Source organism: Globicephala melas, chromosome 7, assembly GCF_963455315.2.
Source record: "Globicephala melas chromosome 7, mGloMel1.2, whole genome shotgun sequence".
In the NCBI taxonomy this organism is placed as follows: domain Eukaryota; kingdom Metazoa; phylum Chordata; class Mammalia; order Artiodactyla; family Delphinidae; genus Globicephala; species Globicephala melas.
The window spans coordinates 38,407,393-38,434,079 of NC_083320.1; the positions used below are offsets into that span (position 1 = coordinate 38,407,393).

At 40.5% G+C, this 26,687-nt stretch overlaps 1 protein-coding gene across 3 annotated transcripts in view; it reads left to right on the forward strand.

Annotated features, from left to right (window-relative positions):
• The first annotated feature begins 5,289 nt into the window (after positions 1 to 5,289).
• HECW2 (HECT, C2 and WW domain containing E3 ubiquitin protein ligase 2) overlaps positions 5,290 to 26,687 on the forward strand; it is a 417,892-nt gene continuing 396,494 nt past the window's right edge. The window contains exon 1 of one of the 3 annotated variants that reach the window (XM_060302114.1): positions 5,290 to 5,545. The gene's annotated coding sequence lies outside the window, so the exon portion shown is untranslated. Of the gene's footprint in view, positions 5,546 to 5,637; positions 5,700 to 6,437; positions 6,494 to 26,687 lie in introns of those variants that run through there. The other 2 variants (XM_060302116.1, XM_060302118.1) reach the window with 2 other exon arrangements.

Sequence of the window (26,687 nt, forward strand, 5' to 3'; positions counted from 1 at the left end):
GGCTGAATTTTACTGGGGCTTTGTCAATCCACCTCTGTGAAGCATGAAATTTCTAGACTTTCTGTAATCTCTCATTTATTTTTGAAAACTGGTTAGTTCTTTCCTCAACTCGTATCTTTTTTGTGATACTTTGCCATATGCGATCAGTAGTCTCTATCACTTACTAATTGATTCTTTCTGATCACTTATCTTAACTGCTGCTGACTCAGTGGCTCGAGATAAGTTATGTGATAATGGTAACATTTTACTAATTGTTTTGCCACTGCATACTATTATCACCATCTTTCTAGCTTCCAATGTTAGTTTTTTGCTACTTAACTCCTAAGTAAATGCCACATATTTTAGGTTTTAATTATAGCAATACCCTGTTTCAAGGTATTAATTTCCATTGTAGTCAGGATCATCTATTTATTTATTTATTTATTTTTGGCTGCATTGGGTCTTAGTTGTGGCACGCAGGATCTTCGTTGACACGTGCAGGATCTCTCCCTGTGGTGCATGGGCTTCTCTCTAGTTGTGGTGTGCAGGGTTTCTCTCTAGTTGAGAAGCACGAGCTCAGTAGCTGTGGAGTGTGGGCTTAGCTGCCCCACGACATGTGGGAACCTAGCTCCCTGACCAGGGATCGAACCCATGTCCCCTGCATTGGAAGGCAGATTCTTTACCACTGGACCACCAGGGAAGTCCCTAGTCAGGATCATTAATACTGGCTGCTGTAACAAATAAGTAGCTTAACACTTTATTTCTTGCTCTCATCACAGCCTTATATCAGTTAGCTTTCCTCCAAGTGATGGCTCAGTGATGCAGGCTCCTTCCATCTTGGGATGACACCATTTCAACAGGTGGCCTCTGTGGTATCCAGGGAAGGTGAAGAGAAGGAAAGAAGTCACATTGGATTTTTAGCTTCACTGTTAGAAGTGATACCCATCATTGCTGCTTAAATTCTATTTGCCAGAAGTAGTCACACAGCTATCCTAAATGCAAAGGAGACTGGAAAACATATAGGAACATATGGATATTGTAAACACTAACATTTTCTGCCACAACTTATTATTTGACCTCTCCTTCCCTATTCTATCAGAATATAAGCTTCACAAGGGCAGGGATTTTTTTTCTGTTCCATTTACTTCTGTATCCTTAACACTTAGAAGAATGCCTGGCTCATAGTAAATGGTTATTAAATATTTACTGAGAGAATATGTGAAAAGGAGAATCCAGGGCTTCTTACCATTACTAGTGAGTGAGAAATTGGAAGAAAATAAGAAAGGATTCCAAGCAACCACAACAGATACCATGAAATGTATGCACTAAAGCTCACACATATTATTCACTGAACCTCCCCCCTCCCACAAGGCATTTTAAACAGAGTTCTAATGAGAATGTTTATATAGTTGATCAATTCCATACCAGACCATAAACAGGAACTTAAAGTGAGACAAGAAAGATTATCAAGAAAAGAAAAGGTTATAGGAAAAATACCGGGTTCAAAGGAAAAAGTTACTTTTAAAGTAGAACAGCAACAATGAAAACTATAGGAGCCTGAGGCCATTTAGTGTAGAGGCAAAAACATTTATGCCTAGATGGGTCCTAAGGGTATCACCAAATCATAGCATAGTGAATAAATTACAGCCACTATGAAAATGATGAATCAGTTAGGTTTGGTATACTTTCTTTAAAAAGTGAGAAAAGTTGTAATACATTTAAGAAATTTTCTTTTTTGTGTGTTCAAACGGACATTCTTCAGTCATGCCCTAAATTCCCTAGTTGTAACTAGTCATTCATTTCTCTATGATGCTTGATAGATGAAATAGGACAGTAATGGACGTCTCAGCTATTATTGTGCTTAGTTATTTCTTCCATTGGAAGCTCCCACTCCCTGAATGCTACACTGATTAGACTATATTCAGAGTATCAGGTTCAACAGGGGATAGATCCACATTTTGTGGAGTCTGAAGATTACACAATACAGAGGCTTCTTTAAGAAAAAACCCCACAAGTATAAAAGAAGGTACAAAAAGTATTTATTTAGAATAAAAGTCACAACCAATTACAAATTAAAAAATTCACAAGAACCAGACATCACCAAATTCAGAAAAATATCTTGATGTTTTAAATTACTTAACTGCCTAGTATACCTTTAACAATACTTTTTCCTTCATCTTTTGACTGCATACTCTTTGATTTCTTCTTCATATGAAAATGATTTTGTTACATTTTGTTCTATAGAGTTAATAGATAGTTCAGTCTTTCCACTAGTGGAGTTGATTGAAATTTATTTTTATTATTGGTAGTTTAGAAGAGTTTCTTTCCAGTCTACAACTCATTATTGGGAAAGTTACATACATTTTTTAAGATAGTGGTCAAATTTGGGAAAATCTGTACCAAATTTCTTTTACATATACAGAATAAGATGTGAGAGGATTTTCCAATTCTAGTTCTGGATCCATACATTTCAAACATTACCCCATTGCCTACATGCTTCTGTGCTGAGTCCCAAAGCATTCATTTGCTGATTGGTCTCTGGCCATCCACCTTCGTGTCACAATACCAAGTGACCCAGGTGACAGTAGGCCTTCAAGCAGTCAGAATAGATGCTACTGTTCCAATGGGCTGTAATGCCCATGAACCACATACATTTTTTCCATTTAACTAACTCAGCTTCCCCTTAGCCAGATCCCCAAAATGCCAGCAATCACTTCAGTGCTTCTGGACACAAGGGAAATTATGACTGAAGGGAAGTTAGAGTACACAGAGACAGCAATCTTTTAAGATGAAAATATTTTACTTCCAAAACTTTTACAGAAACATAATACCACATGAATACACTTCTAGGACCCCTCTTGTTGTGCTGGAAGAGGCTTGAACTTTAAGTTTCCTGGAATCTGCCTTTGGGTTTAGCTTTGAATGCTATGCTTCTGGAGGAGTGCTCAAAGGTGAGCACGCTCATAGAAAGGAGGTAATGGAGGATGATGAAGGGTCGGGACTCTGCCTTATGATAAACAGCTAAGGGCCATGCAAAGATTTTGGAAGAGAAAATTCAAGGGCTTCCCAAGTCTGTCTTTAGTCCTTGTAGTCCTGTGAGGTGAAAGAAGTATTTCAACTCAATATAAGGAATCACTGTCTAATGTTAGGCCAGTTTAAATGTAGAATTGACCAGCTAATGAAATACTGAGTTTTCTTCACAGGAACAGCTCAGGAAGAGGCTAAGTGAGAACCAGTCAGGGATCCTGTGAAGTGGAGGCCCCAGTTTGGGGAGTGGTAGTGACAGGGATGGGGAGTGTGGTATGAAAGAACCTAACCTTTACACACTTTTGCAAGTCTGAGATTTTAAGATGACTTTGCTATTAACCTTATTTGAAGCCTCAGCCTCATGTTTAATGCCCGATACACAGTTTTTTATTTTTTAACATCTTTATTGGAGTATAATTGCTTTACAATGGTGTAGTTTCTGCTTTATAACAAAGTGAATCAGTTATACATATACATATGTTCCCATATCTCTTCCCTCTTGCATCTCCCTCCCTCCCACCCTCCCTATCCCACCCCTCTAGGTGGTCACAAAGCACTGAGCTGATCTCCCTGTGCTATGCAGCTGCTTCCCACTAGCTATCTACCTTACGTTTGGTAGTGTATATATGTCCATGCCACTCTTTCGCTTTGTCACAGCTTACCATTCCCCCTCCCCATAGCCTCAAGTCCATTCTCTAGTAGGTCTGTGTCTTTATTCCTGTCTTACCCCTAGGTTCTTCATGACATTTTTTCTTAGATTCCATATATATGTGTTAGCATACGGTATTTGTCTTTCTCTTTCTGACTTACTTCACTCTGTATGACAGACTCTAGGTCCATCTACCTCATTACAAATAGCTCAATTTCGTTTCTTTTTATGGTTGAGTAATATTCCGTTGTATATATGTGCCACATCTTCTTTATCCATTCATCCGATGATGGACACTTAGGTTGTTTCCATCTCTGGGCTATTCTAAATAGTGCTGCATTGAACATTGTGGTACATGACTCTTTTTGAATTATGGTTTTCTCAGGGTATATGCCCAGTAGTGGGATTGCTGGGTCATATGGTAGTTGTATTTGTAGTTTTTTAAGGATATATGGGACTGCTTTTAAGGTGAGAGAAAAAGGTTTTGTTTTTTAAACCTAAGGGCAGCAATAATGATCCATTTTAGCTCTATTTAATTTTATGCTTTTTTGTTTAAAGCCAGATTGTAAGACAGCGCTTAATCAACACAGGAGGTTAAGGGTTGCAGTTGTGGGGTTGCTGAGTCTAGAGCAAGTTGTAGAAAGAGAACATCATGTGGGATCTTTCAGGATCCCTACTCTTCCAGCAAGTACAAGAATAGGACCATTTTTTTCTTTTGTGTGTGTGTGTTGGGGGGGCGTGGGGGGGTTGTTCATCAATTCACTGGAGTAGCCTAGCAATGATGCCTGGGATGGAAAGATCCAGAGGAATAATGAGTCAGGGCTTTTTGTGACATGTGACAGAACACAACTGAAACTGCCTTGAGGAGAGGAGGGGGATTTTTGCCTTCGGGGGTAGAGTTCACTTCAGATACATTTGCCTCCTAAGTCTCAAAAGATATCATCCCCTCTCCCACAGTCTTCCTTCTCTTGAAGTTGACTTGACTTCATTTATAGGCATTGGTGGTATTTATCACTGGCTTATATCCTTCCAAATAAGTTATTCTAGTTTGAAGGGCTTCTTTTTCTGAACTGATTCAGCAAAAACCCCAGATTGAGTTCCTGGATCAATATGCCTATCCCAGAACCAATCACTGCGGTCTGGAATATGAAGACTGGCCAGTTCTGGGGAGTGAGGGTGGGAGGTGTCAGTATCCTGGAACCACAGAGACTCGTGGGCAAGGGGGGAGGGGTAGTTCCCAAAGGAAAAATGAATAGCTTTATCAGAGAAATGGATAATACTGAAAGTACATACTCAAAAAACCGTAAATAAGGATACCCATTATTTGTGGAAAAAATGTTTTGGGACTTCTTTCCTATGGTTGTAGTTAAACTGTAAAATCGAGTAAATCTTTCCCTTATCCAGATAGATAATCACGCATAGTGGGTAATCGTCTTATATGTCAGCGTTTTTACTCTTTCCCCTAAGTGGGACTGAGTCAATGAAGATGCTACAAAAGAAGTAAACAGAAAGCTGAAAGTATTAATACGGTAATTTTTAATTTGAGTGCCCTCTTTAGGCAAAGTAGCTGGGAGGGCTTTCAATAATCCATTTTTAATCGTGACCACACCCCGTGTAGGTGACCCGAGTATTACCGTCTTGCCCTTGCAGTTGGGGAAACCGAGGCATGACACTCCTCCATTCAGCCTTCCGGGGGGATTTAGGAAGAGTCCAGCCTGCTTGACCTCAGAGGGTCTTCCTCCTCCGCGGCGCCTCTCGGAACCCTCATGTCTTTCGGCGTCGCAGAAGGAGAGCAGCTCGGGCTCCGCCAAAGCCTCGGCATTCGTCCTTCGCCCAGCTGCATCCGCCCCGCTCTCCCACACCTTCCCCGGGAAGGTCCAACTGGCCAAGGTCTGGCAGTCCCTCCCGCCCTCTCCCCTCACCCCTCCCGCCTCCCCCACTCTGGTTCCTGACGTGCAGGAAGCCCCCAGCCCAGCGCCCCGCAGGGAGGTGCGGGCAGATGCCTCCCGGGCTTCCAGCGGGAGGGGCGCCGACGCCGCGGGAGGTGAGCGGCCCGCACCCTTCGGCCCCCGAGGGCCAGGGCGGGCACCGGGCACGCTGGGCCAGAGGAAAGTGGCAGCGCGAGGGAGGCCGGGCGAGCCCGCGGGGAGCGGCGAGAGAGGGCGACGCGGGCGGGCCGGCGCGCGGCTCGCGGGCGACGCCTGGAGAGCGAGCGGCGGGGAGCCAGGCGCTGCGGGGCCGCTCGGGAACGCGCCGCGCCCGGGCCGCCGAGCTCGCCCGTAAACCTGCTCCGGACGCCCAGACCCCTGGCGCCCTCCCGAGAGCGGGCGGGAGATATGGCTTCGCGCGTCCCCGCCACTGCCGCCGCCGCCGCCGCTGCTGACTCGACAGAATCGGCGGGCCGCGCGGGGGGCGCGGCGTAACCCGGGGGTGGGCGGCGGCGCGGAGCCGCCCGGGGAGCTCCGGGCGTCGTTGGGAGCGAAGGAGGATGCCAGCACAAAGGCGAGCCGAGACCCAGCCCGCTGCGGAAGGCGGCGGGAAGAGCCGCTGAGGGGCGCGTTGGACGCGCTCGGCTCCGCGCTGCGTCTCTCGTCGCTGCCTCGGAGTCGCCGGGTCGGAGACGGCCGCGTAGGGTCCTTCGGCCCCGTGGGAGCGGCCGCCGCAGCCGGGAGCTGCATGCTACGCGCGGCGGCGCCCCCGGTCGCCTGCTTTCCCCGCGGCGTGCGCGGGCCGGCCGGACGGCGCCGGGGCCGCGGGTCCGGGCGACTGCGGGGGCGCCCTGTCGCCCGGCGGCCCCGTCCCCACCCGCAGTCGGCGGCAGCGGGCGCCGAGCCCCAGGTGAGTGCGCGGCCCTGGCCCGGCCCTCGCGCCGCAGGTACCGGACAGCGGGAGGTGGCTTTGTTTTCCTCCCTCTCGCCCCGGCGCGGTCATTCATTTGACATTTCGGCTTCCGCTGCCCAGAGACGCGGGTGAGAGGCACTGGGACGTGTTTCAAGGTTTGGTTCTCCCGGGGAGCTGAGACTTTTGGGTCCATTTGAGCGTCACTTGAGGGAGCGGAGGCTTCATTTCCTTTTTGGTTTGGAACGTGTTGTGAACATCCTCTGCGGGGGCTTGGGGCCTTGGAGGAAACTGGGGCTGCAGATTTAGACGTAGACGTTTCCGAGGACGTGCAACTGCAGAGGTCTGGCTCTTCCATGCCTTGTGTTTTCCGCTATTAGCAGAGCTCAGGTGTTTTTCCTTGATTATTATTAATTTAGGAACAGCTTTACAGGTACATTTATTTCTTTTAGAGTTGGAAGTCTTTGGAGACAATACAGAGAGCTCACAGAGTTACAGGGGATCAATCGATAATAAACTTGGAGAAGGCAAGCGTCAGCAATCCTCGTAGGTAGAGGTGAACGGTAGGCAAACTTCCCGGGGGCCTTTAGCCTTCCCAGTACGGTTTCTGCTTTCACCGTCCTAGAGTCAAGCAAACTCTGAATTCTCATTGTACGTATGCCTTTGTCAAAGTGTGAAACTTGTCTTTTTTTGAATAGTTTTCTAGTTTGTCATTCGGAAGAAAAAGATTTTAATGTAATTATTAGAGTCCTCTATTAGACCTGGTGAAATTTCATGTTTTCATTTGTCTCATAAGTATGATTTTCATTTTACTATTTCCTCTGTTCCCTCAAGGGCTCGTTTCTTCTGTTGCCTAGAGAGAGCTCCACCCGCTCCCCCTCCAACAGATGGCTGTGTGTTCTGAGAGGTTATCTTTAAAATGACACTCACATTACCTGTAAACAAAAAGGATCAGTTATTAGGCTTATCTTTGGAGTTATTAAAGCAAGAAGCCTAATCTGGATGGGGATATTATTAATGGTGTGAAAATCTGGAGTTTGCTAATCTGTTTGGGCATCAGAAGATTCCTGCAGGGATTGTTTATATAGTGTGGGAGACAGATGGCATCCCTAGCAGACAAGAGAAGCCCAGCATAAAGGGTCATTGTATTCTTCAGAAATTATCCACTTCACTGTTGGGAGATGGGGTCAGGTGGGGAAGCCATAATTTTCATCTCCCAAAGGAGGCATTATAACCTTATCATCCAGCAGCCTAACCAGTTAGTTTCTTTTTTCTTTGAACATTTAAAAAGTCATTATTGAGCTGTTTGTTTTGATTATTCCTTCGGCCCATTTTGGCCTCAATTGTGGTTATGTGAAGCAGTTTAAACAGTTATATTAACAAAAATGTCTTTGAATTTAAGATTATCGTATCACTGGGAAAACAGCAGTTGTATACAAATGGCCCCTTGGACTCATAGTGTCTCCTAGCTGGAATGACTTAGTCCAATCTGCATGAATTCAAAAGGAGTTTCTTCTACCATCTCTGTGACAGGTGGTTCCCTGGCTCCCAGCATTTGTCATGAGACTCTCAGCTATGGGTAGTACTCTACTTTTATAAGGCTTAACAGCCTAAGGCATTTGCTTTATCATTGCCTCCATCACAGCATTGAACAGCCTTGGGCAGTGAATCTTTTTGAATGACTATGGAGTCCCTGAAGAAATCAGTCATTCTGAACATTTGAGATAAGCCAGCTGGAGCTTTTCTGCTCCTACCACCATCATAGATTCTTCTGTGCTGTAGATTCCAACTAGATTGCAAAATTGGTCTCCCCTCTGCATGCATGTGAGGGAGAATATTCCAGTGAATTAATAGTCACTAACCACAGGACTAAATTTAATGAAGAACATGAGCAATGTTTGACCCCCCTGAACAGGAAGTATGGGGTAAAAGTAAGCACTGGCTCTGTTTAACGTGGGAACTGTGATCTTGAGGGAAAAAAAAAACATATTTTCTTACTTTTTTCAAATCCTTCTGCACCACTGATCTCAGCAAAAGGCAAAGAAACCAAGGCTGTTACCTGTAGCTGAGGACAGATGCCACAGCCATTTCTTTTGGATGAATGTGTGCTGCTGGGGAGGTAGCTTTCGGGCTCTGTCCAGTTTCATTGTGTGCCTTGGCATCAACAAAAGGGTCTAACATTCAGATTCGGATTGTTAAATCCGTGGCTGGTATCTGTGTACCTTCTCACCAGGTTGCTTCCTTTCTTGTGAAGTATTCCTTTATGAGAAACCCGAGGCACCAGGCCTGGGGCTTACTGGGCACCTGGCCTGCATCCACATTCTAGTGTGTTGCTGCCTGCTTTCTTGAGTAAAAATGGAGCCAGTTTTGCACGAATAGGGAATGGCAGGGTGGAGTGAAAACATTTCCAGCTCCATTGTGGAAAGCCAGGCCTGGCCTGAAAGAGAGAGGACTATATTTGAAGTTCGGTTGATGTAGCAGAGGCAGAATTGCTTCTTTACACACAGGATGTCTTTTGTGTAGGAAAATGTATGAGGGATTAGAAGGGTGACTACACCCTCTGGTTAGCCTGCAGTAGTCCTGGTTTTTTCCTGTTGACCTATCTGAATTATCAAATGCATCCCCTTTCACATTTAAAAGTGCCCTGGTTTGGATGATAAATTATGTGGTCACCCTAGGTATTAAGGAATCTTCACTATTTTCTTCACCACCCTCTCCTGACTTCAAATTTTGAGTCTGGCTTTGTTTCGGTCTTTAATTTGTTAAATGCAAAGGTAAGAAAGGTTAAAAAAAAACAAACCCAAAAAACCCAAAAAATGCATAAGGAAAAAAGAAATAGCAAGGAAGACAAAAGACTGATGTAATTGGTTGCTTGTCATCTATTTATACATATAAGAAATAAAATAGTTTTTTCCTTGACATATTAAGTGTCTACTCTGGCTCTGATCCCAGGTTATTATTGTCTTCGAGCACAATAAGAATGTGCCTGTTTACCTAGGGCTGGCATGAATTGGGACAATTCCTATGATTTGGGAGAGCAGCTTCAACAAAATTCTGTTTGCAGACCTGATGGGTGCATGGCTTTTGCAGATATGAATGAAAGTTTCAAGATCTAGTGTTTGGTCAAGTTCTTGGAATTTACTGAGAGACCAAAACACATGTGTCGTTGTGAAGACTTGACTCCACATTCTCCTAGTTTCCAAGCCCTCTGGGCCACGAGGATAATAGAAGAGCCTTTGTTTTCTGCCCTCTCTTTTGACTAGAGTCTTGGGTTTGGGTCTCAGTTTTTCAGACAAAGGGCTTGCAGAGAAGAATGTGCTGTGCCCACTCATCACGTGAACATTCTCATAGGGGCTGGAGATTGTGCAGGTGACCTGGTGGGGATTTGAGTTCTAAAGCTAGATATATGAAGCTTGTGGCATGTACTTCAACAATGACTGTGCTCCTTGGCTAAAGAATTGCCTGTTTGAAAGAGTTCACTTGCAGTGCTGGCCAGCAGGTGTTACAATTAATTATGGCTGTCACTTTTTCCACACCCACTCGGCTAAAATCCTCCAAAGCTTGGTTGGCATGCTTGAATAAGAAGAAATGTATGTATCTTCTTTATGAGTAGGATAACCATGTAATTATTTTTGCTCAGATACGGACACTTTTGAGAGTAAAAGGGGATACTAACTGGAAGGGGTACCAGATCAAACAGTATAAACTGGGCTATCCCAGGAAAATTATGATGGATGGTTGTCTTAACTATTACCTAAGTCATTAGCTTTTATATGAAGAATGCCCATATGATGGAAAAATGTCCTTAGCTTCTTCTAGATTTGTTCAACATATGTCTAATGTGTGCATGCATATATGTGTATGTGTATATATACAAACATTGATCATATATCTATAGATATGTGTATTGTGGGGTTGAAATTAACTACTTACGAAGACCTAGTCATTTGGAAAATTGTGACTTTCATCATTTTTTTCATGGGTTGACTTTTAAACTAAAAAAAAAGTCCAGCCTCTCCAAACTTTAAATCATCTTCTGACCTTGTGTAGTTCTCTTGCTTAAATCATTTGATAGTTCTCCATTTTCTGTTTAATTCTCAAAGTAAGATCCACAGACAGATTGGTGGCTAAAAAGGAAAAGCAGTGAAAACATTTCACTTATTGATTCATTCATTCAACTACTATTTATTTAGCACCTTCCATGAATCTAGTTGCTGAATGAATAAAACTGCCCTTGTGAAGTTTTCTTTCAGTTGGGAGTGGAGGGGTAGGAGTGGGAGATGCACAATAAACCAAATTATACAGCATGGTAGAAGGGGATAAGTGCTTTGGAAGAAAGAAAGTAGAGCAGGATAAATATAGTTGAGTAGCCTTCATGAAGAAAGAGACCTTAAGCAAAGAGTTAAAGGAAGTGACAGAAGTTACTCATACAGATACCTGGGGAGGAGTGTTCCAGGCAGAGGGAACAGCCAGTGCGAAGGCCTGAAGGTGAGAATGTGTTTGGTTGTGTTCAAAGGTTAGCAAGAAGACCAACACAAGGGGATGGAGTGATGGGGGGGGGACTTCGAAATGTGAATCAGAAAGATAGTGTAGGAGTGGCAGAGCATGTAGGACCTTGAGATATGAGAGTAATTATAATTTCATCAGAAATCCCATTATGTTCTTAAAAGTTATTATGGTGTAAAAAATTGTGTTCATGCTATGAAGACTGCACTGGTCAATATAGCTTACATTTCATAAGCACTTCATCATGGTGCACTTCATCTTGGTTAATATACTTTTTATGTCATTTGCTTATTGTTTATTTGTTAAAATAGCATAGTTTGTTGTTGCTGGTCTTAAATTGTATCTCAGTTTCACAAAAATAGATCAGTGGCTCAAAAGTGGTTCATTGCAGTGTGAAAATAGTGATGAAAATAGTAATGTAAATGCTGCAGTTCAGAATGTCATAAACATACTTATAGAACCGAATCCCATTCCAAATATAAAATGTGTATCTGTATGTGTAAAAACAAGGACGTTTGTGTGAGTGATGATTTCAAAACAGTAGCTGAAATGAAAAAGTGCATATGGAAGTATGATGATGACTATCTCAAACTGCTTTTTATTGGGCTTGCCATCCATTCGCTCCAAGTCCCCAGTCATTGCCTGTTATGAAACTTTGTCTGTGAAACCATGGATGTTTTGGTGTCATTTTCAAACAAAGCACAGTGGCTTCCTTGTTATACTATTCAAGTTTCCCAGGGCAAGTACCCAATAATGTTTTCCGTTACAAAATTAATGTATTATACTGCTAACGGTGGGTAAGAGATTAAAACTCTAGTAGCTTCCTTAAAGGATCCTTGTAACAGAAGTAAGTATAAGTCATTTTATTGAAGAGACACCTGGAAAATCAGCTGGAAAGTTAAAGACAAACATTATCCTTAGAGAGAAACCGGAAGTTATTGACACAATTCCTTTGTCAAATGACACGGTTGGCTGTTGCATAATATCAGTGGAGTAGGGAAGAGCGATTACTATCAAGTGCACGCTAGCAGATATTTCACTTTATGGTTGGATGAAACCCACCGATGTCATGCAGAGAATGAATCAGCTTTTGGCATTTGTTCAGGGAGGAGCACTTGGTGATGCTTTGTTCATTTATCACTGAAAACTCGTGCTATAGGGGAAGAGATTTTTCTTTTGGTTAACCATTATATATGAGACTGGAGAAGTCCTCAGGAGGCAGGACTGACAGAGCATAAGTTTCATGTACAGATAAGAAGGTGATGGGTTCATGAAGAAAAGAAGTTGTACCTAGAAGCCAATCCACATGCTCTTCCATTCACAGCGAAGATGTAGCACCTTCTGATCTTGAGGAAATACTAAAAGAAAGTGAAAACTGGGTACAGCCAAATTGCGGCCCCTGAGTATCTGCATGTGCTGTGCAAAGTGATGGGCAGGGAGTATAAGGCTGCTTCTCTGTGCTGATGTACCCTGGCTGTTTAGGGGAAAGGTGCTCATATGATATTTTATCTGTGGTGTAAGATATCTGTGGAGCAAGAAAAATGTTTCTTCATGACGTGGATTAGAAATGATTTCTCTTGTATCAAGTGGCATACCTCAGTACTAAACTCTGCCCACAGGGAACCGTGTCAAGGACAGGGAGGGAAGGAAGAATTGTTAACAAATAAAACAATCTGCCACAGTCTTAGGACTGAGACAGTTTTTTCATTAGAGAGAGTTGGAGGTCCACATTGACCATAAAGAGTAGAGGAGATTAAAAAAAAAAAGAGTTGAGGAAATATTTTCAGTAACGGACAGTCCTTTAAATCAGAAGCATAATACCTCTCAGTGACCTATTGAAAGAATAAGAGCACAAAGGAATAGAACTTAGATCCCATAAAGTTGATGCGGAGAGAGTACGCGTGTATACTTAATATTTGAGAGCATGTAAGGAACCACAGTGGGAGGAACCCAGGGTTTTAGGATTTTGTGTTAAGATACTGGCTGGCCAGGAGTATAGGTAAAAGGAGGTGGAGAAGTCTGACAATTGGACATGACTTTTCTTATACTTTTTCCTTAGGCTTGGCTTCATTTCGGATAAATGGACTTGGTACTCGAGGGTTTTCAGAACACGATCTGTATTGCCTCCAACCTAACCTAGAAAAAATATAAATGTTCTCTAGTGGTCTAGGATTCTTTGCATAGGACTCCTCTCCTTCCTTCCCTCCTCCCTCCCTCTCTCTTCCCTTCCCTTCCTTCTTCTCTCCTTCTTTTTTCCCCTCCCTGCCTCCCTCTCTTCTTTTGTTCTTTCCCTCTTTAAGCTATTGAGTTGGCATCTTTAAACTACAAGATACTTTGAGAGCTCATCTCCTCTCTGTCCATGTCTTTTAGCAGATACATGTGCTATCCAGGGCAAGAGGGATAAGGGCCTCTAGGGAAGTTCTGTTTCTTGTTCAGCCAACCCACTCTAATGTGGAATATCCAGTTATAGCACACATTTAAATTTTAACCCTCATCCTTCAATAAAGGTCCATTTCTTGGGGAGTTCCCTGGTGGCCTAATGGTTAGGATTCCGGGCTTTCACTGCTGTGGCCCGGGTTCAGTCCCTGGTTGGAGAACTGAGATCCCACAAGCCTCAGGTGAGGCCAAAAAAAAAAAAAAAAGGAAAAAAAAAGATCCATTTCTCTCTTTCTTTTTGGACTTTAATAAAGATGGAGTGATTGTCTTTTGTCTAATAACTCTTCTGTAGTGAAGGCCATTATTTCATTCTAGGACAGAAGTCATTCATGCATTATTCATTGAACAAACATTGAGAGTCTTACATGTGCCAGGCTGTGTGCTGAGTGATAGGTATAAATGAGGTCAGTATTCAGACATGGCCCTAACCAGATAAAACAGAAAATTGAATTAGGATATAGGCAATGGTAACAAAAATGTGAATAAACAAGTAAATATGTAATTGCAAAGCAAATGTGGCAGAAATGTAAATGTAAACATTTTTACATTAGGGTGGTGGTATTTCAGCTACTTTTATATTAACTTCTGAACTGTATGATCTCCTGAATGTAATTTTGAAATATTTTGTGAGTAAAAAGTGAAGAAAACATAGTTGAAAGTGTGATAAGTGCTTTGTAGAGGAGGACCTTGATAGAGAAGGAAGTATAACTGAGACTTTTATACACATCCACTTCTACATGTTCACATTCTCTTCACTCATTTCTCATGGTCAACATCAGGCAAGGCATGTGATTCAGGTTAGAATTCCATGTTAGAGGAAAATTGAAATTTTGTTCTGCAGTTGAGGAAAAATTGGAAGGGACCTGAGAGGCAAACTAGTTCAGCCTTTGTATGAAGAAATATCTTTTCAAGGTTGTTAATGGTGGTCATCCAGTTCTTAGGAGATCGCTTCCATGCTTCCTCCACCTAGAATGGGGCGGTGGTAAGTGGACCACTCTGGTTTACTTCCAGTAGGCAGGTCCTCTTTCCATTCCATAAATACCCCAGACTCATCTCCACCTCAGCACTTTTACCACAGGAACACTTCCCACCTGGAATGCCCACCCATTCTACCTACTTTTCTGTGTGTCATTTAAAAGTGGTGCTTTTCATCATCCCCCCCCATCTTACTCTTATGAAGGATATGGCATTTCTAGAAGTAAATGTAGCTTCCTTTGTCATGATTGGCAATAAGATTGGGGGTAGAGTGAGTATCCTAATCTGGGAGGGGATTGAGGGCAGTGTATTTAGTTTGATACCTTCCTCCCACATGCTAATATGCCCCACTCTTGGGAATCACTATCTTATAGCAATTAAGATCTTAATCATCTGCTGCTTTAGGTGGTGCACTACTTATTTTGTTTGCTATTAGTCTTTTTGCCAACTAGACTTTAAGTACTCTGAAGATATGGAAACTTGGCTGATACCTCTGTATAATGCTCAGTATTGATCATGAAGTGAATACATATACAGTGATCAATGCCTCATGGCTGAAGGAACCACGTGTTTCTTTTTCATGGACCATTATGAAAGGCTATTATTTATATAAATCAGATATTAAGTTGGCACAGATGCTAAAAGATTACTATTTTTGTAGTTTTAAAATGGCAGAAAGTCAAGTCTTGGAGGTCTGATTCATTGAGATAATTCCCATATCAGAAACCTTCTTCCTTTGTAAGCCTTTTAACTCCTTGCTATTCAAAGTGTAGTCTACAGACCAGTGGCATCAGCATCACCCGGAAGCCAGACCTACTGAGTCAGAATCTGCATTTTAACAAGATCCTCAGATATGTTCTATACACAGTAAAGTTTGAGAAGCATTTTATTATTAACACAAAATTCAGAAATTTAGGAGGAGCATTTATCTTCAAAGAGAAGTGAGTCTGGAAATGAAGATTTCATTGGTCTGTGGGTGAGATCCTCAGTGCTTTCTGTCGTGTTGGCCTGGAATGAACACTGCTTCTTGCCGGGCCAGAATTATGTAGGAGTGCCCCAGGGTAATTTAAGTAAGTGAGTGGTACAGATGTTAGACGTGATGATGATTACAGGAAGTTGAAGCAGTTTGGAGTGAGAAACTAGGAGAGCTTGGCAAAGGTAGAGGAAAGTGGCCATGCAACCTGAAACCAAATATAAGGGAAAAGGTCTTCCCCTTATGATTAGAAACAACTTCTAACTCTCTGGATTTGGACTCGGTTCTCATACTCCAACCCCTCCAGAGCCAGCAGGACACACGTGAAACTGGCGTAAAGTGCTGTGCAGGGAAACCTTGTGGAGTGGTGAGGATCGTGGAGAGGCATTCTTCATCAGAGGGGAAGGAGGTGTCACCACTCAGGTCACCCAGTTGTTGCCACATGGGAATTTGGGTGCAGCATGGCCAAATCGTCAGATTTTTCAAATGAAGCTAAAAATATATGTTTGTACATAAAACATCTCTTGGGTATAGTATGTTGGTAATTAAAATGTTTTTAGAATGGCTCAGGCCAAACTAAATTCATATGCTGCCTGCATGTGTTTTGAAACCCCTGTTCTGGAGCAACAAAACATGTGGTGGTGTGAATACCTGGCTTTTCTAGTGCAGGGCACCAAACACAGGGAGAGGCCTTTTGGTCCTGGTAAGGACCATTTTGGATCTTTACTAAATAAAAGAAATAAAAAGACGTAAAAGAAGGGAGCTGCACTTGCTTTGATGACCTGATTTAAAATATATGTCTGAAGAACCTCAGTAACTAATGGTGTTTGAAGGAAAGAGTTAGATGCCTAAAGGCATAAAATTTTGGCGCTGTAAAATCTGAAGGGGAAGTAAGCATGGAGTTGGGTCCAGGGTGAGGAAATGAGGTCATGGAAATTTCTTGGCACCCCCAAGCTAGGATCACACGGTGCAACAGAGCTGGGAGGCTGGACCACAGCTTGGAACTTACTGCGCTTGGAGAGAAGTGTGACTAGAGATAGAATTCGAGTTAATTTACCTTTAGCATCTGGTTGTTGAATTTAGGTGGTGGCTAATATTTATTTATTTAAAAAAAATTTTAAACATACTTTAAAAAAATTTATTTATTTATGGCTGCGTTGGGTCTTCGTTGCTGCGTGCGGTCTTTCCCTAGTTGCGGCGAGTGAGGGCTACTCTTCCTAGTGGTGCGCGGGCTTCTCATTGCGGTGGCTTCTCTTGTTGCAGAGAACGGGCTCTAGGTGCGTGGGCTTCAGTAGTTGTGGCACGTGGGCTCAGTAGTTGTGGCTCACAGGCTCTAGAGTGCAACCTCAGTTGTTGTGGTGCATGGGCTTAGTTGCTCTGCAGCATGTGGGATCTTCCCGGACCAGGGATCAAACCCATGTCCCCTGCATTGGCAGGTGGATTCTTAACCACTGCGCCACCAGTGAAGTCCTGGCTAATATTTAAAGTTTGCTGGAATTGAGTTTTCTATGAAAGTTTGTCATGGTAAAATTAGCATTTTATATATTTTGAGAGTGAAAACTAGGTGAAGGAATCAAAATTCTTTCCAAAGGTTTGTTATTGATTATACTTCTTGTTAAAGACTAAATTCCTTAAAGATTAGCACTGTTTATTATTTATCTTTACATTATTATCATCTTTACATCCACCACAGTCTGGGTCTGTACTGATTATAAAACAGAATATAGTTTATTTTCTATCTTGGTGAGTCATTCTGTAGGTATTCATTTTCCTCACTGATTCAAAAAAATAATAGCTTTGTTGAGATATAATTCACATACCATAAAATCCATCATCTTAAAGTGTACAATGTAGTGGGTTTTAGTATATTTACATAGTTGTGCAACCATCACCACCCTGTAATTTCAGAACCTTTTTATCACCCTCAAAAGAAGTCCAGTGTCCTTAGCAGTCACTCATCTTCCCTGCCTCCAGTGCCTGGCAACCATCACTGTAGTTTCTGTGGCTGTAGATTTGCCTCTTGTAGACATTTCATAAAAGTGGAATTATATAATATGTAGCCTTTTGTGACTGGCATCTTTCACTTAGCATAATGTTTTCAAAGCTTATCCATATTGTAGCATGTGTTAGCACGCCATTCTTTTGTATAGCCAAATAAAATTTTATTGTGTATATATACCACATTTTGTTTATCCATTCATCAGTTGATGGACATTTGAGATGTTCTCAGTTTTTGGCTATTATGAATAATTGTGCAATGAGCATTTGTGTAGAAGTTTTTGTGTAGATATATGTTTTCAGTTCTCTTGAATATACACCTAGGAGTGGAATTGCTGGGTCATATGGTAACTCTATGTTTATCATTTTGAGGCTCTGCCAAACAGTTTTCCAAAGTGAGTTTTACATTTTACATTTTACATTTACATTTACATTTTACATTTACATTTACATTTACATTTTACATTTTACTCAGCAATGTCTGAGGGTTCCGATTTCTCCATATCCTTACCTACACTTGTTATTGCTTTTCTTTTTGATTTAACCATTCTGGTGGGTATGAAGTGGTATTTCATTGTGGTCTTGATTTGCTTTTCTGTAATGACTCATGATGTTGAGCATCTTTTTGTGTGGTTATTGGCCATTTGTATATATTTTTTTGGAGGCATGTCTCTTCAAATCCTTTGCCAATTTTAAAATAAATTTATTTTTTTAAAAATTTTTGTGTTGTACAGATTTTTTGGGTAACTTTCTGGATTCTAGACACTTATGAGACATATGACTTGAAAATATTTCTTATGTTTTTTGGATTGTCTTTTCACTCTCTTGACAGTGTCATTTGAAGCACAAAAGTTTGTAATTCTGATAAAGCCCAAGTATCTTTTTTTTTCTTTCTTGTGCTTTTGGTGCATATCTGTCCTTGTTGATCTCCTAATTGTTCAATCCAATATGGAAAATGGAGTATTGACATCTTTAACTATTGTTAAATTGTCTTTTTCTCCCTTCAACTCTGTCAGTTTCTACTCATGTATTTTGCAGCCCCTTGTAACATATATGTTTGTAGTCATTATGTCTTCCTTTTGAATTGACCCATTTATCTTTATAAAATATTCTTTCTCCCAAGTTACCATTTTTGCCTTAAAGTCTATTTTGTCTATTGTTGGCATTGTCACTCCGTCTCTTTTTTTAGTTACTGTTCCCATGATGTATCTTTTTCCATCCTTTTACTTTTACCCATTTGTGTCTCTGAATCTAAATTGTCTCTTTTAGATAGCATGTAGTTGACTCATTTAAAAATATATTCTGAAAAAAAAATAATAAAAAAATAAAAATAAATTCTGCCAATCACTGCCTTTTGGTGAGTGTTTAACTAGAATGTTTGATTGGAGTGTTTAATTTATTTACATTTAATGTAATTACTGTTTATCAGATGGATATATATCTGTGTGTTTGCTATTGGTTTTCTGTGTGTCTTATGTTTTTTTTGTTCCTCAGTTCCTCCATTACTTGCATTAAATATATATGTTTTGTAGTGTGCCATTTAAATTTTCTTGTTGTTGCTTTTCTGGAGAAGATAATTTTCATAGGCCTTTATTCTGTCATTCCTGATAATATTGTTATGATTATTTTTGAGTTATTTCTTAGTTGTTGCCTGGTTATTAACAGTGAAATTCTTAATTTAAAACAATCAAGTTCAGATCAATTTCAACATCATTTCGAAAGTATACAAAAACTTTACTTCAGTATGGCTTAATTCCTTGCTTTATACATTGTAAGCCCATCATTAACACTTTTATAGTTATTGTCTTATGTAGTTGTTTTTAAATAGAAAAGCGTTGTAAACAAAAATACATTTAGGGCTTCCCTGGTGGCGCAGTGGTTGAGAGTCCGCCTGCCGATGCAGGGGACACGGGTTCGTGCCCCAGTCCGGGAAGATCCCACATGCCACGGAGCGGCTGGGCCCGTGAGCCATGGCCGCTGAGCCTGCACGTCCAGAGCCTGTGCTCCACAACGGGAGAGGCCACAGCAGTGAGAGGCCCGCGTACCGCAAAAAACAAAAACAAAAATACATTTATAATGTACTTTGCATTTAACTATGTCGTTAGCTTTTCCAAATCTCTTTATGTCTTCATGTGGATTTGAGTTAATATTTAGTGATTTTCATTTCAGCCTCAAGAACTCCTATTAGTATTTCTTGTAAGACAGATTTGATAGTGACGGATTCTCTCAGGTTTTGCTTGGCTGGGAATGTCTTAATTTCTTCTTCATTTTTGAAGGATAATTTTGCTGGATATAGAAGTCTTGGTTAACTTTTTAAAATTTCACTGATTTGGATGTGTTGTTCCAATGCTCTCTGGCCTTCATAGTGTCTGATGAGAAATCAACTGTTAATCTTATTGAGAATCCTTTGGTTTGATGAGACTTTTTCTTGCTGTGTTCAAGTTTCTCTCTGTCTTTTGACATTTTGACTATGATGTGTCTTGGTGTGGATTCTTTTTAGTTATCCTACTTTGAGTTTATTTAACTCCTTGGATATATAGATTAATGTTTTCATCAAATTTGGGAAGTCTTTGGCCATTATTTCTTCAAATAATGATTCTTTCCTTTCCTTCTGGAATTCCCAGTGTGCATGGCATGATACAATATTTGTAGTTTCATAGGTCTCTGAGGCTCTGTTAATTTTTCTTCATTTTTTTTCTGTTCCTAAGCCTGGATAATCTTAATCCACATATCTTCAAGTTCACTGATTCTTTCTTCTGCCTATGAAAATCTGCTGTTGAACCCCTCTAGTGAATTTTCCATTTCAGGTATTGTACTTTTCAACACCAGAATCTTAATCTGGTTCTTTTTAAAAATAATTTTTATCTCTATATTGATATTCTTTCTTTAAAATCTTTATTGAATTTATTATAACCTTGCTTCTGTTTTATGTTTTGTTTTTTTGGCCACGAGGCATGTGGGATCTTAGCTCCCTGACCAGGGATCGAACCTGCACCCCCTGCATTGGAAAGTGAAGTCTTAACCACTGGACTGCCAGGGAAATCCCTATATTGATATTCTTTGTTTGGTGAAATAATGTTTTTAAATTCTCCTTTAATTCTTTAGACATGGTTTCCTTTAGTTATTTGAACATATTTTTAGTATTTTTAAATCTTTGTCTAGTATGCCCTAAATCTGGGCTTCTCAGGGACATATTTTGTTTAACTGCTTTATTTCATGTGTATGGGCCATACTTTCCTGTTTATTTGTGTATGTTTTAAGTTTTTATTGAAAAATGGGCATTTCAAATAATATCATATGGCAACTCTGAAAATCGAATTTTCCTACCTCCCCAAGGTTTGGTGTGTTTGCTCTTTGTTGCTGTTTTTTGTTTATTTACTGACTTTACTGAATAAATTCTGGAAAGTCTACATTCTTGTCACATGTGGCTACTGAATTTTAGCTTGGTTCCCTTAGTGGTCAGTTAATGATTAGACAGAGATTTCCTTAAATGTCTGAAACCAATAAGTATCTCAGTCTTTGCTGAGCGGCTCTATGTGCACGTTGGGGCACGCCTTCATCAAGTAGCCAGGCAGCTGACAATTGCGCTGTAGCCTTCATTTCCTGCATGCGCAGAGCCTCAAGATCAGCCAGAGCTGAAAGAATGGGGGTCTCCTGAGATATTTCTTAGGTATGTGCATAGTGCTGCACGTGAATGTGGTCTTTTCAATTGTAAGGAATATGTCAGAGCCTTTCAAATCCTTCCATGGACATTTCGTTCTCCAGATCTCTCTTAAGTTTTTAAGCCAGCCTCTTCTTTGCTCCAGCTGGTATTGCTGCCATAGACATCTGTATTGTTAAACAATTGCAGCTGAGTGTTTTCAACAAATGCTATGGGGCTAGAGCTTTTTCCATTGAGTGATCTCTGAGTTAGGTCCAATAAACACAAGCCCTGGGAGTAGGGTTTTTCCAAGTAATTGCCAGGTCAAATAGTGACAATTCACTGGGATAGAGCCATTTTGTGGAACTCCAAACCCGTTTTGCTCTCTCCATTGCCTGCTAGAGTACGGGATTTTTCAGTCATTGTGGCTGTAATGATGCTGATTTTTAAGGGTATTGTGATGCTGGGGAGAGAGTGATTGGAAATAGGGAAAATGAAAATGCCACTAAGCTCACTGTACTTATTGTGACACAACCATTTTTTGTGCCTTAATCATTCTCACAATGTAGTAAGCCTTTCATTCATTTCCAAAATTGTGAAAAAGTTGATTTTGACAATTTTTGCCAGTGTTCTCATTGCTTTTATGGAGGATCAGATTTTGGGGGGTCCTTACTTGGCCATTCTGGAAGTGCTTCTCCCTCCTACTGAATTTTATAACTGCCTACTACTCTTGTGATGTTACATTTGATTAGCTTCTTGCTTGCTTGCTTGCTTTCAAGATTTTGAAACATGATTTTTATTATCTTTTTTCATCTTTGTTATCTCTGTTTTGTTCACCCCTCCCATAGGTACATGCTTTTTTTTTTTTTTTACGGTACGCGGGCCTCTCTCACTGTTGTGGCCTCTCCCGTTGCGGAGTACAGGCTCCGGACGTGTAGGCTCAGCGGCCATGGCTTACGGGCCCAGCCGCTCCGCAGCATGTGGGATCTTCCCGGACCGGGACACGAACCGACGTCCCCTGCATCGGCAGGCGGACTCTCAACCACTGCGCCACCAGGGAAGCCCGGTACATGCTTTGTTAAAAAAATCCATGTGTAGATTGAAGAATTTAATTGAGGTAAAATACACATAACATAAAAATTTTCCACCTTAAATAACCATTCTTATATGTAAAACTCAGTAATGTTAAGTACATTGACATTATTATGCGAACAATCTCCAGAACTCTTTTCATTTTGAAAAACTGAAAGTCTATACCCATTAAGCAAAGCTTCCCATTTCTCCTTCCCCCCACCCCCACCATGCCCTGACAAGCACCATTCTATTTTCTGTCTATATGAATTTGACTGTTCCAGGTATCTCATATAAGTGGAGTCGTATAGTACTTGTCTTTTTGTGACTGGCTTATTTCATCTAGCATAATGTCTTCAAGGTTCATCCATGCTATAGCATGTGTCAGAATTTCCTTACTTTCTAAGGCTGAGTAATATTCTGTTGCATGGATATATCATATTTTGTTTGTACATTCATCCATCAATAAACACTTGGGTTGTTTCCACCTTTTTGCTATTGAATTGCTATTGAACTCATTGCTGTGAATGTAGGTGTACAAATATCTCTTTGAGACCTGGCTTCAATTCTTTTGAGTATATAATTATTTTTTTTGTTTTGAATGGAAGCATCTATAGAAATCTCAAACTTGATAGTTTTTTTTAACTGACTGTCTCAAATTTTGCTATATAATACATTTTCATTAGGCACAACTAAGTATTCTTTCCTGATTCTGCTCAGACATAGACATTATCTCTCTTGTTCTCCCATTTTTAAGCTGCTAAAGTTTAAATAATTTTAAAAGACTTGAAGCCATGTCAGGGGTTAGGAAATGAGTAAATTACAAACTTAAATGGAATCCAACTTCTCATTTTAGTTGAAACCTAAAACTTCTGTGTTTTATTATTTGTTATGTGCCTAAAGAAAAAGGAGAATGTAGGGATAACAATCATTATAGTTCTTCTGAATAAGCAACCAACACAACATCGTGGTCTAAATTTCACTGTTAAATAAGTAGGCTATTGGGAAAATATATTTAGGGATAGAAAGTAGCAGGCATTTCTTGGATAAATTTTGGTGTTTATCAAGAAGATGACATTTGAGACAAGGTTTTATTTCTATAATTTTTCTTAGTTTTTTGACTAGTGCTTTTTTAGGCTCTTTCTTTTACTTAATTTTATTCATACATCTAGTCTCCATTTTGTAGAAGGTGGGGGTGCTTGAAAGTACTGTGAGTCTTTAAATTGACAGCACTTTTAGGAACCAAAGTTTCTTATAATAACTAACATAACACTGAATTTTTATTTACATATATATTTGAGGATTATGACTTCCCAGTATTTTAAAGAAACACACAACTTGACCTTGAATGAAATTCTAACGAATCCTTAGCTAAATTTGGAAATGAAAAGATAATAAGACAGAGAGAGAGAGAGAGAGAACAAGTGAAGCAAAATATACAAAATCTCCAATTAAAATAATTAAACATTTCTAAAGGAAGTGTGTTTGAAATATTATATCTTACTAATTGTTGTATTTTTAGATGTGTGTAATATTAAAGTGAAACGAAAGGTTTACTGGATAACTGTGGTAATAAGATTAAAAATTTGTTTTCCTCTAAGAAAGTTTTTTGGAAATAAAATATTCCATTTCTCTGTTTCCAAAATGTGAGAAGGTTTTATTTAGCGCTTTCTGTTCAATTCTCATTGAGGGAAGGATGAAACTAATTTAGAAATAGACGTACTAAGGCATCTTAACACTGATATTTTTATTGTATAAGGTAAGAAAGTCTTAGACTTTTGCTAAAGAGTGTATGCAGTTAGTTCCAGGAGTTCCTTGTGACAATAGCCCCATCAATGTTAGACAGTTAATTCTGGCTGAATACCTGGAAATTACAGAAATAACCCATTCCTGCACTTTCCATCTACTTTTCTTAGAGCAGTAGGTTCTATAGGCATGTTGTTCAGCTGCCTTACAGGTTGTCTCAGGTGACAGATTCACCAACTACTTTACTGTGACAAACAAGGGTCACTAGTTTATAACCTTTTCCAGTTAGCAGTAGCTTCTTTCTTGTTACCTAGCACCCAGTTGCTAAGCCAGTGCCTCCTATTTTATATTTATATAATATCAGCACCCTATTTCTGTTACCAATTTCTAAGATTCTCTGAGTAAGAGCTAAGCTGGTATAATCGACACTTCCCCAAAACAGTGGCTCTAAAGATAGAAGCTCATTGCTTGCTAACATTTTCTCTAATATTTCTCTTGTTTTTACCTGAAAGAGTGTTTTGGAAAAACTTCATTCCTTCCGCCCTGCGTGTCTCCTTTTCTTTCACACAGAACACTTCTGATACCTCTAGTTGCCAAATGCTTGGAGGTTTTCCCCCAACAAGTAATCCTCTGGGACACCACCTGGGTGCCCTACAGTTTAAGTCAGTTCTAATACTATCTACCTGGAGATAGCATCAGATCCCACAGGTTAAGGTCCCAGTCCCATGACTCTTCCCCCCACCCCAGTTCACATGTCAAGGGCAAGAAGTAGGTCCCCAGGTTACCTACAACTTCTGTCCAACTTGGCTACAAATCAGAGGTTCTTATGATCTCCTCCCACCTTGGATCAGATTAATTTGCTAGGAGAGCTCACAGAACTCAGGGAAACATTTATTTTTGTTTACCAGCTCATTAAAAGATATGATAGGGCTTCCCTGGTGGCGTAGTGGTTGAGAGTCCGCCTGCCGATGTAGGGGACGCGGGTTCGTGCACTGGTCTGGGAAGATCCCACATGCCGCGGAGTGGCTGGGCCCGTGAGCCATGGCCGCTGAGCCTGCGCGTCCGGAGCCTGTGCTCCACAACGGGAGAGGCCACAACAGTGAGAGGCACGCGTACCGCAAAAAAAAAAAAAAAAAAAAAAAAAAAAAAAAGATATGATAAAAGATACAGATGAACAGTCAGATGAAGAGAAATATGAAGGACCCTCTCAGGTCGGGGAGGGTCCTGAGTGCAGAAGCTTCTTTCCGTGTGGGTTGGGGTACATCATGCTCCCAGTACGTGGATGTGTGCACCCACCTGGAAGCTCTCTGAACCCCATATAATTGGGCTTTTATGGAGGCTTTATCATGTAGGCAATGACAGATCATTAAGTCCATTTTCAGCCTTTCTCCCTTCTCAAGAGAATGGGAGGCGGGGCTGAAAAGTCCAAGCTTCTAATCATGGCTTGTTCTTTCTGGTGACCAGCCCTCATCCAGGAGCTCACCCAGAGTTACCTCATTAGACCAGGAGATGCTCCTTTCACCTGGAAATTATAAGGGTTTCAGGAGCTCTGTGTCAGGAACCAGGACCAGAGACTACGGTCTGTATATTTTCCATTATTTCACAGGTGGACGATCGTCCAGGGTGGATAGGCACTTTGAGCACTGTTTATTTCTTTTATTTTGGTTCTCTGCCATCCCTTAGGGCGCTGTCATCATCTGAATGGTTGAAGTTGCCTCAGTTCTACATTTGTGTTCCACTGTGAGAAGGGACAGAAGCACATGACATGGAAGGTGCATACGTCACCTCCAGTCACGAGGGAACTTAGTTCACCAGTGAGAAGCATTGGTGAGAACCTGGTGCATGAGCACGACGAACTGAATGGGGGCTGGATGGCCATGTGCCCAACTATACCTCTTACTACGAAAGGAGAGATTAGATTTTAGGCAACGCTTAGTGATCTGCCACAGTTACTTCTCTGAATTTTACTTTTCTCATCTCTAAAATGATAGTAATCGTATCTACCTTAGAGGGTTGTCTTAAGGGTTAGGTAAGGTAATACATATAAATTATTTATTCAGTTTCTGGCATATGAAACATGCTCAGTAAATGTTAACTATGAAGATATTTTTCAAATAACAAGAGTAAATATTGCTTTCTTGTTTTTCAGTGCTTACAGAACCCTTAAGCAATGCTTATTTTACTAAAGGAAATTATACTGTTTTATTTGAAACAATAAAAGATACTGAGCTAAGTAGGTGAAGACCACAGGTATTATAGAAATATAACCTCTAGACTTTTTGTTTTAGCTTATTTTTTAAAGAAGTATTATTTATGGCACAGTATTTCATGCTATTTCTCATAATGGCTTTAATGTAGATAACGCATAAGTAGGTTTTGAGGTAAGTAGTCCATTAGAGTCCATTTAGTTTCATTCGCACAAATTTTAGTTAGATTTTTCTTTTGAAATAGGTCATCGCTAGAAGCAGTTCATTTATTTGGCAAGATATTCTTAGTGTATGGATTTGCTGCAGAAGTGAGAATTCTAAAATGCATCTGTAATTTAAAAACTTGTTTTCCTGATATTTGCTGGGGGCAATAAGCTATAAAACCTCTTACTAATTTAAAGAAAAACAAAACTTCTTTATTGTTGATATTTTTAAACATATACAAAAATAGTTTTTAAACTGTCTGATTTTGGAAGTAGAGAATGTAATCCCTACATTTCATAGTATAATAGTATTGTGACTGTTGGAATGTACTATATATTATTTGCCCTTTGTAGCTCAAAAGAAACATTTAAATCTATAACAAATTATTATCTTTAATTGTTCACAGCCAAATGTTATTATTTTGGAATATAGAAAGTT